The following is a 13,091-nucleotide window of genomic DNA, read 5'->3' on the forward strand; positions in this document are numbered from 1 at the left end:
GAGAACGCTAACGCAAAAAAAAAAAAAAAACATTTTTTTTTCTTCACGCAATGTTTTCCAATCTGCTTTTTTCATATAGGCGCGGAGAAGACTTGAACAGCGATAATATATCAAACATTTGGGACTTTTGACAACAACCCAAAAAAATCGAACAATCAAGCATGGAAATTCAGGCGGCTTTCGTCATCTGCATGATGACAGAGACATGGCCACACGACGTTTCGTTTCTTATTTGGACAATATTCGATAGTATTCGAAATCATGCATTCGGCTGTAGGATTGGTATTTTTGCATTCGCGTCCAATTATACGAGTTCGTGGTTTTGTTTGTGTAGAATTCACTTAAATGCAGCATACTTTATTGCTTTTGCACTTAGCGTGATTTGCCACATTTTCAGGCCATATCTCCTTCTTTAACAAGAAATAAACCCATTTTTTCACCCAAGCTTTGATGTTTGTTCCTGCATAGAGAATATAGACGGATGCTGTCTTTGCTTCCACACGCTTTAGAGAGATACAGGGGAAAAGAGCAAAAGGAGGAAGACTGTCAAGATGGAAGATGAAAGATAGGAATGCTAGCACAAGCGAGTTAGCAGCCGGGGTAGAAACATGAAGTTTAAGGTATAGTCCAGCCGCTGCTAACAATTTGGCGACATACTGGCTGTTTGGCAAGGCGCAAGAGAAACTAAACAACTTCATTGGAGTCTTGGAGTCTTCTTGGCTGCATTTACTATAGTACTTGGTTCATTTATAAACGGAAGTTTTCCGCTGATTACAAATATGCGAAAAATTTCTTCATTACTTTCGACTATTGGGGTCAACATAAGATGACAGAACGCAGCCATTTTAATCTCGTAATATCCCGGAGAGCTGGTTCTTTTCAGAATTTCAGCTGGTGGAATTGGTGGAGTATTGGAAGAATTGTTCCTTTTTCTTGGGGCAGTGTTGTGCTCTAGCCAGCCTCCTCGTGGGTTGACTTTTACCCGCGAAAGAATTGGTTTGTTTCAGTTTCGTTTATAGGGTTCAACGTCCTTGTGTGCCTTAGTCTATGAGGGACGTCATAATGGTTGGTTGGTTTGTGGGGTTTAACGTCCCAAAGCAACTCAGGCTATGAGAGACGCCGTAGTGGAGGACTCCGGAAATTCCGACCACCTGGGGTTCTTTAACGTGCACTGACATTCGCACAGCACACGGGCGCCTTGCTTTTCGCCTCCGTCGAAAAGCGGCCGCCGATGCCGGGATTCGATCCTGCATCCTTCGGAGGAGGTCATAATGGAGGCCACAGGATAATGTGAGTAATATACAATCCTTCAATTTGCGCTCACGGGCGCCTTGCTTTCTGCCTCTGTCGAAAAGCACCGTAGTTGCTGAAATAGAGCATGGGTCCCACAAATCATTAGTCGAGCCATAACCCCTTAGTCACCTCGACGAGGAAACGTAATAATTGTATGGCAATTACAAGACTGGGTAGAATTAGAGGACGAAGATGGCTACACGGTATAAAAGAGCACTGAACAAGGGTAGAGGGGGGGAAGCCTCAGTCTGCAGGTTGAGCCAACGTTTCGATAAGTGGACTTGTCTTCGTCTGGCCAAAGCGATCATCACTGGCAGGGGTTTAAATACGCTTTTGCTTCTGAAGAAAAACTGAGAAGGGGTAGAGTGGGTGAGAAGAAAGTAGGTCTAGAGTGGGAAAAAAAAAAAAAAGTTTCTACAGTATGTGTTTTTCAGCCTGAAACGGGTGATCCTATGGCATGAAAAAGAAATAAAAGCCCTAGTGCCAGGAACAACTACAATGCGGGGCGGATGATTAGTTAGCACCTAAAGCAGGTTCGCTGCAGACTCTTGCTCCAAAGGGTCCTGATATGGAATATATCTGCAGGGAAATACTTCTCCACAGCTTTCCGTCCGCAAGGAGGGGAGGGGGGGGGGGGGCTGTCGAAGGACAAAGAAACAGAAAAATAACAGGACAGTGAGCCACACATACGTCATGGTTAAGCTGATAATTAAAGCTAGCTGTGACGGCGATAACGCTTACGAAAAGACTCTGCTCGCAGAGGATGAAGTCCGCAAGTCTTGTACCGCCCGGCTGCACGGACACGAAATGCTTTTTCCAGCATGCCTTTCCCAGGAAACTTCGCTCTCTGTGTTTTGGGAAGGTTAACGCGAGCGCAAACCAAGGGTTGTGTAAATGGGGAGTCTACGCGCACAAGGGATGCCCTAATTCTGTCCACTTAACTCTCCCCTGCTTGGCTGAACGGACGCTTTTGGCGCAAGAACCCTACTTCATGATGTGGACCAAAAAAAAAAAAAAGAATAGGATGTATGTGTGAACTTTCGACTTTCGAACTTTGAGAATGCCTCTGAAAGGTGGTAGTTGGCAAGTAACATGGCCGGGTGACGACGACTCACAGGCGCTAACTACTCGGATTATGCATATGGAGAGCCAGCCCCACCTGTCGGCCATGCCTACGGTTAAAGTAATGAGCTCATCCATCTGGGTGTTACGTACATACGTAGCATACGCCTGCAAATTTCTTCATGCGCGTTTTTCTCAACGAAGATGACAGTGTTAACTGTGGACTTTCATGAATACAATAAAAAGCACAATAACAGCAATGAGTCACCGCAATTAATTAAGGTAAAAGCCTTTAATAGTTCATACTGTCGGCGTCATCACCCGAAACCGAAACTAACGTCATTAGAAAAATGAAAATCCTGTCAACACCTCGAATCGAACCTCAACCCTCGGATTCCCAGCCGAGCACTTTAACCAACTGCGCCATGCCCGGGATCGTGAAACACACATCATAATTCTCCTTGTCTACCATGAGGATGATAAAAATAAGCAGATCCTGTCTCCTCCAGGAATCAAACTCCCATCCTCAGATCCCTATAACCGAGCGGTTTAACCAATGGGCCATGCCCGAGATAGAGAAACGCACATCACAACTCTCCTTGTCTACCGTGAGGGTGATAGCAGCGATGACAATGACGCTGCAATTAATGATAATAATAATGATTGACATTAGTAATAATAATTAGTTGCATTTAGTTGATGATGAGAGCAACGTGATGCGCCTTGTGCACCAACAAAGCTCAGGCTTTCGCATTTCTGTAGTGTAGTTTCCACAGTGCTCTCGGAATTTTTGTAGCGTCTGAATACCGTCAACGCTGACACCCTTCATATCATTAGTCGTCGCTGCGGTGATGTAAGCAATAACGCGTGGCGCAAACTTTATTTAATGCTTCACAATATTCCTTCCCCCCATATGTACTTATGTGCCTTTCATACTTAACTGAACATAAGCTTGTGTGAAGCAGGGACACTGTAAAGAGAGTGCTTTTTGCAGTGTAAAAAAGAGTTAAAAAAGTGTAAAAAGCAACTCAGTATGAATATAAAGAACATTGGGAACAGACATACCGGTTCCTGGCGTATTACACCTCACAACACCCTGCCTCGAGGTGGTCTCTCGCTGCTATCATGTGAATACGTCACCGCATTGCCGAACGCGAAGCGGAATACGTGTGTCATCTATTTCAATGTTGCGCGCAGGAAAGTAGCCTTTCTCATTCATTATTCCTTTTTTGTGCACAGATTTGACAAAGGAGAAGGACATCTCGAAAAATATAATAACACTTCATGGTTATGAACAAGCTTTCTTATTTACCTTTTTTTTCTTCTTCAAGCATCTACTTATACAGATACAAGGAGTGTCATTTGTTTAAAAAGTGCGCACAATAGCCGTCTTACTGCCCGGAATTTCAGCAAAGGAATCAAGGATGTGTTATGGGCACCTGGGCACGGAGGAGTGGTGGTTACACAAACCGAGCGAGCGACCACAAGGGAGAAACCAGCACTACTCCGAACAGCTACGGAGAGCTCAGCATGTTTTGGAAGATAGGACGCCGTAAATACCCGCTTCCCCACAAGACACGCACAAGGATAAGGCTACTACCTAGAGACGGCTACAAACAAACTCATACCCAAGTCGCTACATACAGAGTAAGATCTGGCATACGCAATACACTCCAGAATGCGTGTGGTGCGGAGAGATAGCCACCCTCTACTACTCCACATGCGGCTGTCGGGCGTGCCCGATAGATCCCAAAATAACAAACCCGTCAGTCGAGCAGTGGGAGGGGCTTCTGTCCAGCTCCTACCCGCAAGATCAGCTAGCGCTAGTCGAGCGGGCCGAAGAGGCAGCATGTACCAATGGGATCCTGTACCTAGGAACACCACCTGCAGCTCAAAACCCCAACCCCTGAACCCCTTCCCATTTTGCGGAATAAAGTTTTATACTACTACTACTACTGCACCGTCGGTGTATACAATGTCATATACTTACAAACATTTATGGAACTTTCATTTATACATAAATAACATCATCATACCCACTGCACGACGAAGGCCTCTCCCATATTCCTCTAATCAACCCGGTCCTGTGTTAGCTGCATCCACTTGAACAATGCGAACTTCTTAACTTCACCCGCACACTTTTTTTTTATCTGTATCTGCATGAGTATCTTGATCTGTATGGGTAGAATGTCTGAATCAATATCCAAAAGTCCCGGATTCGGTTCCAGTCTCACGTGCAATCCCTAAATTTTACTAACCGATAGCTAACACAGATCTTTAGACCGAAAAACCGCTGGCGTAATAGTCAGCCTCGCATGTCGGAAACAATCTGAGGCTACGTAAAAAACTAGTATCGTGGTAATTTATGTTTCTAGCGATTGATGATTGATTGGCATGTGACATGCGATTACGAGATAGTGAAATCATTGTAAATAATTGATGAACTGATGATTTAATGAAATTTAAAAGTAGAAGAAGGGGTTCCAAGGTGTCAAAATGCTCAGGATGAAAAACTATCTGACCATTGTAATTAAAAATTGTATTCATTGCTTGAAATAATCAATTATATGAAATAATTAAAAATGAAAATACGCTTAAAGTTATCAAACTGCTCAGACTGGAACGCCAGTGTTTGCTAATGCAAGGTATTGGTGTATAAAAAAAAATAAAGAGCACTGCAGAATCTGCACTGGAGTAATGCGAAAGCGCGGATGCTGCTGTTGGTTGCTTCTGGTTGCTTCTAGTTGCTTATTTCACTTCTTGTTTGTCCATTTTAGTCTATGGTACTTTCAAATTGCGCGGGCTCTACTTCCGGTTGCGTGACGTCGCATTCTTGACATCATATCCACTATAGCACCCCTTTATCTCTTTCCGCTTTCACTCTTACCTTCCTCCCTTCCCTTACACGCGGTTCAGGTGTCCACAGAACAAGTGTGGCGGATACTGCGTCTTTCCTTTCCTGTGAACCAGTTATTCTAATTAATTACCTAATTAATTTATTGGCCTAATTATTTTTCAGCAACAACATTACGTCACCCTCTATCAATTGACACCACTTATTAACCTCTACCACTTCTCAATTACTCACAACTGCTGCGGACACGATTTTGCGGACACGGCCTGCGGACACGGCCTGCGGACACGGCCTGCGGACACGGCCTGCGGACAGAAATCTGTGAACATAGCGAAGTAATGCTTTCGCATTATTAAACAACGTTATTAAAAAAAACACCTTTAAGGATCACTGCAATCTCTTCCTAGCCTTAACCAAAGAAAAACCTGCTGAATAAAGAGTTTCATCATGTGTGTAACCATGCTTCAGCTTTCGCTTCACACTAGGTTTTACCGAAGCTAAACCACAGCCATTTTTTTTTTTTTCATAGATCACGCGCAGTAGGGGCTGTTATCACCCTCAAAGGCACCGTGACCGTGTAATGTAACCGGACCATTGGGTAAAAACACATCATACGTTCCTCCTGCAATGTGCACGGGACATGCCTATAGAGCTACTGAGGACGCCACCTGAGTACCAGTATTGAGGCGGGGGCCTCTGTGCTTGGCTGAGTCACGGGGCTTGCACATTTCGGTTATCAGAAAAATGCAGCGACCGAACAGTTAGTCTGGTTTAATCGGGCCCGCTTATTATCTCGTCTTAAACACGTGTAATTCTTGCTACAAACAGAGATATCTGGCTCTGCTTTGTGTGTCACATTGCTTAATTTGCCACTGCTATTCAAAAGGGGTCCAAATTTAGTAGCACTACATGGATATTGTTACCTGGAAACGCGGGACTTCGTCCCTGCGACGTCAGGAATGATTGACCTGTGTCCCTTATGCTTGGCCCGAGAGACAGCGGAGCACATCTTTCTTGACTGCCTAATTCCCACAGCACTCCTAGAGCGTCTGAGAGATATATTCGGCCTCCCCGGGATCCCATACCCCACCGTGCGCTACTTCAACCCGCTTCCAAAGGAAGGGCGCAAGCAGTTTGTCTTGACACTGGCAGAGGTCAACTATAAGGTGTGGTTGGCCCGCTGCAAAGCAGCCTACTCGAACAAGACTCCGAGCCTCCATGAAGTGAAGGCCAAAATCAGAAAAGAACTATGGTTCCACCTAGAGAGAGAGAGACGCCACTTAGGGAGAAAGAAGTTTTTTGAAGAATGGGGACACCCCATGGTGATCTTCAAAGAAGAAAACGGAAAACTCGAAGTGAGATATTAGAAGATTTGCTCGCATCAGGCTTCGACCCACCGGGGTGGTGCGGACGTGGTGCATATGCACTGCGACCCCGCCCCGGTGGGAGCAGGCCGGATTGCATGAGCCCCTTGGCTGGGAAAAGCCCGCTCCCCGAAACAAAAAAAAGAAACCCAAACCTTATGGTGCGGGAGGCCTTGCCTGGGGTAGCCGTAGGATGATGATGGTTGCAGGTTGAGGTCTGTACCCTCACAGGAGGATCGCACCTAGTGCATCCTTCCTTCCATCTGACAAGGCAAGTGATGTGCTCACTGACGAAGACGACGACCGAGGAACACGGGCACGACAAAGCGTTGAGAAAGAGGACGACGCTGACAGAGTGGACACTGCACGGCTGCTGAAGTCTCAGCTTCGAGTTCAGCCCATCGCAGTGCTGTTGCATTAAGTACATCCCCGTAACATCTTGGTGGAGGTCGCGGGTTCGACACAATCTGACGCTGGATCTCCGCAGTGGCCGTCACCTCGGAACCGTCACGATGACAACTGACGCGGCTCCATCTACCTTCGCAACTCCAAATGTCGTCGTAGCCCACCCCCGTGACCCTGGCCCATTCTGCGGTACAGATGAGGTCGATGTCGAGGACTGGCTTTCGCTTTATGAGCGTGTTAGCCAGCACAACTGGTTGGACGCCACGCTTATGCTGGCCAATGTCATCTTCTACCGTACTGGCACGGCACGCGTTTGGTTCGAAACGCATGAAGCAGAAATACCCTCCTGGGATATTTTGCAAACAAAAACTCCGTGACCTGTTCGGAAAACCGGTTGGCCGTCAACTCGCCGCCAAGAGGGATCTCGCCAAATGTGCCCAGACATCTACCGAGCCTTATATTACGTATATACAAGACGTTCTGGCCCTCTGTCGAAAAGTTGATAAAGACATGCCAGAAACTGATAAGGTGGGGCACATCCTCAAAGGCATAGCCGACGATGCCTTCAATCTTCTACTCTGTCGGGACTGTGCTACGGTTGACTCCGTTTTGCAGGTTTGTCGACATTTCGAGCAGGCCAAACACAGACGCATTGCACATCGCTTCGATCGGCTCCCTAACACTGCCCCTACCTCCACGTGCGAGGATCTGCCGACCCTAAGGCAACCTTTCAACACTGAAAATGTGACACGCATCGTGCGTCGTGAACTGGAAGCGCTCGCTCCTGCTGCATCCAACCCGCCCTCCTCGGACAGCAACCTAGCGACGATATCCCTCATTCAAGCCGTCGTTCGTCAAGAGGTTGCCAACTTGGGCGTCCCCTATAGCCACACCGTGGAACACCACAGTTCGAGCCCCATCCCTCCTATGGTCGCCACCGCTACACCCCGCAACACCTACGCGCCACTCTACCGATACCGCAATCCTGATGAGTGGCGCACCCCTGACGACAGGCCGATCTGTTTCACGTGCTCGCGTATTGGCCACATCGCTCGCCACTGCCGCAGCCTCTGGACATCACCACCTCGACGTTTTCCTTACATTGACCGCTACTCCAATTACGGTCACCCCCGTTTCACGCCTCGCTATGAGCCGCCCCGCACCGATACTACTCCGCCTCCTCCTGTGTCCAGTCGGTCTCCTTCCCCGCCAGCCCGCCGTTCCCGTTCACCTCTTCCTAGCCGCAGTTCCTCGCCGTCCTCTGCCGGCCGCTTCACGGGAAACTAGCCAATGCAGCTCCCGGAGGTGACGCTGCATTGGTACCCCGACCTGGAAATCCTCTACTGCCCATTTCTTCGCCCTGTAACCTCCTCTCCCTGTTCGTGGATGGTGTTCCCGTCTCTGCCCTCATTGACACTGGTGCCCAAGTCTCGATCATGAGCTCATCGTTTTGCCGCCGCCTCAAGAAAGTACAGACCCCCGCCGCTTCGGCCACCGTTCGTGTTGCCGATGGCAGTACTGCTGCCGTCACTGGGCAGTGCACTGCCCGAGTCACCCTTGCCGGTCATCACATCCCTGTTTTGTTCACCGTCCTCGACCAGTGCCCTCACAATGTGATCCTCGGCCTTGACTTTTTAACGGCCCACTCTGCCCTTATCGACTGCTCCATCGGCCTTCTTCGTTTGGACCTACCTGTCTGCTCAGAATATCCTCCATCTGCACCCCGCCTTCGCTCCACTGAGTTCGCTTGCCTGCCCCCTGACTCTGCTGTTTACCTACCTCTGTCACCTTTCCCGCCTGTGCCTGACGGTGACTATCTTGCTTGCCCTATCACCGAGGTCTTTCTTGACCGCAATGTCGTTCTTCCTCATCTCATCGTACGCGTTACACAGAACAGCACCTACCTTCCTATCCTGAACTTCAGTCTGTCACCCCAAGTTCTCCCCGAAGGAATATCCCTTGCTACCTTGTCCCCTCTCACAGACTGCACCATTTGTGCACTCACTCCTGGCCCACATTCAAGCGTCCTTCCAACATCCGTACTCTCCACCACAATTACCGACCCTATTTCCGCAATGATTGCCTCTGACCTCAGCCCCGAACACACTCAGGACCTGCACAACCTTTTGTTATCCTTCTCCGACATTTTTTACTTTGCTGCCGGTTCTCTGGGCCAAACATCAGTTGTGACTCACCGCATTGACACCGGCGATGCAAAGCCTGTACATCGGAGGCCTTATCGTGTGTCCCTTTCTGAGCGCCAAGTCATCCAGCAGGAGGTCGACAAGATGTTGGGCAACGATATCATCGAACCTTCGAACAGCCCATGGGCATCTCCTGTCGTGCTCGTTAGAAAGAAAGACAACAGTTGGCGCTTTTGTGTCGACCATCGACATCTGAACAAGATTACAAGGAAAGATGTTTACCCGCGCTGCCGCGAATAGACGATGCCTTGGACTGTTTACATGAAGTGTTTACAGAGTGGACACTGCACGGCTACTGAAGTCTCAGCGTCGAGTTCAGCCCATCGCAGTGCTGTTGCATTAAGTACATCCCCGTAACAATATGATCGCCACGAAGGGAACAGGCCGGATTGCATGAGCCCCTTGGCTGGGAAAAGCCCGCTCCCCGAAACAAAAAACCCCCCAAACCTTATGGTGCGGGAGGCCTTGCCTGGGGTAGCCGTAGGATGCGGCCTTGCCTGGGGTAGCCGTAGGATGATGATGGTCGCATGTTGAGGTCTGTACCCTCGCAGGAGGATTGCATCTAGTGCATCCTTCCTTCCTTCCATCTGACAAGGCAAGCGCGCACTAGTAGTTCGCTCGTATTATTCACCAATATGCTGTTGTGTGTCGCCGTGCTTTTGTGGAGGCAGCGTGGAATGGCGTCTCTACAAGGCCGCCCGCAAAGAACGATGTTTCCGTTGTTTTTGAGCTCTTCCGCACACGCCACTTTGAGCAGGCGTGTGTGGGCGCGGTATCAATGAGCGAAGCTAAATTTTTGCGCAAGTAGTCGACCTACTTCATCGTCCTGCGCGACGGTCTAGTGTCGGCCACATTACTACCATATTGACATGCTTCGTGATGCGGCACTGCACATTGCTCGCCCGTCTCAGACCAGTGAGAAGAGTAGTGTTTTTTTTTTTTCAACTTTTTTGTACCGTTTCAAATAAACTTCACTTTACCATGTCTAATGCGAATGTCTAAATAAAACTTTTTTCTAAACGCGAAGTCTTTCGACTGCGTTGAGCATGGTTCCTTGTTTGCCGTGCTCCGCTCATTTGGTTTTCCTGACGAATTCTTTAAGCTCCTACGTGGCCTTTACACAGACTTTTGCAGCAAACTAGTACTAAATGGCCAAATTTTCGGCAGCTTTCCGATTACGCGGGGAGTGCGTCAGGGGCGCCCGCTCTCGCCGGTACTCTTCATACTTTCCAAGATACTTTGTTGGGTGTGTTGGTACTTATTCATTATTAATTTAAACAGCGTGAACACGAAGACAAAGGACAAGATAAAAGAAAGCCACAGTACAAGCGCTTACTCAACTATGCCTACGCCTTTTACTCCAAGGCCCAGATAAAAACAAACATGAAGAAAACGAAACAATCACGTGAAACAACCCCTGGGTTCCCCTGCTGCACAAAAAGTCACTCAAAAAAGACACCTCTTTGCTTGAAAGAGCAAGAGAAGTCTTGCTGACACACTGTTGAAATAAAATATGCTTCAACTAGTTCTCTCTTCAACTTTTCTTTGTGGCGATACGAAATTCTAACCTGGTCAAATAGGAGAGTACACTTCTCCTTCTTCTTTGTCCCACAGGAATGGCAAAGTGAGACCAGAAATGTTTTGTCCTTGCCACTTTCCAAGTTGTTCCGGTGTTCTAGTAGTCTCTTGCTAATACAGCGCGCCCTGTTTGTCCTATATAACAGGCTCCACAAGAGAGTGGAAACCTGTACACAACACCAGTCTTGCATCCGACAAATGGGTCTCTATGTTTCACCCCACATTCTTGCTTCTTCGATTCTCTTTCCCTTTGAATAGCCGGGCAAATCCTCTTCATCTTGAGCGGGGCTACTATTATTTAGACACAAGTGTCAGGGAGCTTGTCTCTGATATACCGCTCAACAGGAGTCCACAGGCTTTCCGGATGCCGGTTTTTATTCGTGTATGGCATTTCGGCGCATGCATGCCCGTCATATTTATCCGGATTCAGACATAGCAGCGAACAGAGTAGTAGAGTCAATGGGAACTTCCTCCGCTAGTGCCGCAGAACGCAGGCGAAGGGCGGATTCCAGTTTTTGGTTATCACACACAGCATCGTTTATGCGAGGGCATTTACGTGATTTTATGTGGCTCTTGGAGTGGGGGGTATTGTCTACATGAGACTGGCTGTAACGATGGAATATTGTACGGACAGCGCAGTGCCTCAACTGCCTGCTTCAGGAATCCAATCGTCACATGCCCAGCAATGCGTCGTTGCTTGTATCTTTTGGAGGGCAGTTCATGCCGATTTCAGAAGTCTTGCCATTATTCGATCTCAGATAAATGGTAGATGTCCTCACGGTCGCTTTGAATGATTGCTGATTGTAGCTGGCGTTTTCACTTTTTGGCGCAATCGTTGTGAAGCTCTCGCCTCAAGCCGGCGCCGACGTGCGCTTTTCCCGGCCCTGGTGCGCCTGCGAAACGAGACAGTATAAGTTTTCTGGATAAGAAGTTTTTCTACCTTTGGGAGCGAGAGTTCCTTCGCCAATGGTCTTGCCCTTTTGTTTCCGTGTCGGATGGACGTGTCCGGGTGGATTTCAGTCCACCTTGGTACTTGCAATATAATGTAAATATCTATGTCAATTCACAGCTGCGTACATCCAAAAAAACATGTGTAATACACACTGTGCATGCGATTGCTTCATGTTTATATCTATATTTATTTGCCAAATTAGTGTACACTGTGTATAATTTTATTTACATTGTCATTCAAAATTGTATATATCGTCATTACTAGCAGCCAATTTTTTTCCCGGAATGTAAGTAGTGAATTTTGATGTATTTCCTCGACATCAGGAATGTTTTGTGCAGTGTCTTTTGTTGTTAACCGTGTACGTTTACAGTTTTTGTCATTTGCCATCACACATGACAATTTAAAATGTGTAATAAAACTTTTTCTAAGCATCATAACAAGCAATGCGTTGAACTTGCGGAGTAGCTATAATTTTCCCTTAGATGTCCTCATAACTTCGACATATTTGCACATGCCACATATACAGAGAAAAGCTGCGATGCTTTCATGCTTCTGAGCACGCTGCCCGCCTGCCCACTAATAAAAGTTTTACAGATCAAGCCACCAACCCGGTGTGACTCTCTGAACAGAAATGGTTTGTACATTTTAGTGCGCTTTGAAAGCTATACTGGGCCGATACAAACCTGTTAATGCTTTTACAAGAAGGGTCAAACCAATGAGGATGATACCAGAAAGGGCCATCCAACCGGACATACCATGTCCGGTTGGAAGCTCGAACCGCGTGGACCTCTCCAGTAAGGAGCTGAAACCAGACAGGCTATTTCCCGTTTGGAGCCCAAACCGGACGGGCCGGTACTGTATAGAGCTCGAACCGGAAAGAGAATTTTTAGTTCGGAGATTAAACCGGGTATACCAATCCGAGCTCCATACTGTCTGGTCTGCCCAGTTTGAGCGCATACCATACTGGTATAACCCCTGTTAACGCGGCGGATCCCACCAATATGAGATAACGGACATGCGTGTTCCAGTGAAACCCAGCTAAGCGCAACACGGTATATTTCAATATAGTTTGTTTAATATGATTCCTGCCAGCAAACAGTAAAAATAGTGACGTAATGGATTCAGAAAGGTAACTTAGAGGCCTTACGCTTCTCGATGGATAACGAACTGCGGAGCTCCGGTGTAATACAGGTCGTTGCACTAAGGTAGGCCTGCCCGCATTAGGTGGTTGATGTATGATGACGTCACAGAAGAGTGGGTGCGCTGGATGGTGTTAAAGATGCAGGAACTCAAACAGTGTGCGTGTGTTGTACTACATAGTTAACTAGGATCGTCATGCTCCAAACGCGATGCCTTGTATGTCAGCATGATAAGGAGAA

The sequence above is a fragment of the Amblyomma maculatum genome, chromosome 1 (genome assembly GCF_055883805.1).
Source record: "Amblyomma maculatum isolate TAMU_Amacu chromosome 1, ASM5588380v1, whole genome shotgun sequence".
NCBI classification, from domain to species: Eukaryota; Metazoa; Arthropoda; class Arachnida; order Ixodida; family Ixodidae; genus Amblyomma; species Amblyomma maculatum.